At 43.9% G+C, this 1,004-nt stretch overlaps 1 non-coding gene across 1 annotated transcript; it reads right to left on the bottom strand.

Annotated features, from left to right (window-relative positions):
• Positions 1-652: 652 nt before the first annotated feature.
• LOC112085963 lies at positions 653-756 on the bottom strand. The gene has a single exon (XR_002899215.1). It is a non-coding gene; the product is annotated as a small nucleolar RNA R71 (small nucleolar RNA).
• Between the last annotated feature and the right edge of the window lie 248 nt (positions 757-1,004).

Genomic DNA, 1,004 nt, shown 5'->3' with positions numbered 1-1,004 from the left:
ACGAACGCAAGGAATGGCCAACGACGACCAGCCTGGAGATCCTATTAACCGAGCTTTAAATATGGACCAAGACGGGTCCGAACATGGAGAAAATGAAGAGAATGATCACAGAGGAGGTGATCATACTCGGCGAGATGAAGAGGAGGATGAGGTTCCTCCGAGAAACCACCAGAATCGCAAGAGAGAAGAACGTGAAGACCTTGATGCACCCATCAATGCAGCCAAATGGGCACGCTAACCGCCCTGTGCAGCCAGCAAATCAACACCGAAGACAAGCCAAGAACCATCGCATAGCTGATTTTGATGCACCTACTCAAAATTTTCAGAACCGATCTGCAATCCAAGTTCCATTTCCGAACCGGAATGAGTTTGAAGTCAAGCCTCAAATCATCTAATTGGTGAAACAAAACCAATTCCATGGAGTTCCTTCTGAACACCTAATGGAACATATCGAGCTCTTTGAAGAAATCTGCAGCATGATGAGAACAAACCAAGTTCCAGCAGATTATTTAAAGTGTAAGTTGTTCCCTTTTTCATTAGCAGACAAAGCTCACCGTTGGTTGAAATCTTTGCCTGCAGGATCGATTACTAATTGGGAAGAGTGTAAAATCGCTATCCTGAATCACTTTTATACTAAGTCAAGGTCGAACTTGTTGAGAACAAAGATCTCAAGCTTTCAGCAAGGACCGACTGAATCTTTCTATGAAGCCTGGGAACGTTTTAAGGAGTATGACGTGATTGCCCTCACCATGGATTTCCTGGATCAAGCCTGCTGAGCACATTTTACCAAGGTTTGCAACCAAAATACAAACTTTCACTTGATACAGCTAGCAATGGAGATTTTGGACAAAAGACGATAGCCCAAGGAAGAGCCCTCATCGAAAATTTGGCTCAAGCCAATAGCAATGATTGTCCTGAATACGATCGCTCGGAACAGAAAACAAGGAGATAACCGAGTTGAAGAACATGATGAGCCAGCTTTTGAAGAGCAACAATCGCCCAAT

The sequence above is a fragment of the Eutrema salsugineum genome, unplaced genomic scaffold (genome assembly GCF_000478725.1).
Source record: "Eutrema salsugineum unplaced genomic scaffold, Eutsalg1_0 scaffold_28, whole genome shotgun sequence".
NCBI lineage: Eukaryota > Viridiplantae > Streptophyta > Magnoliopsida > Brassicales > Brassicaceae > Eutrema > Eutrema salsugineum.
Note: the sequence above shows the minus strand (reverse complement) of the source record. Positions and strands in the feature narration are given on the sequence as shown.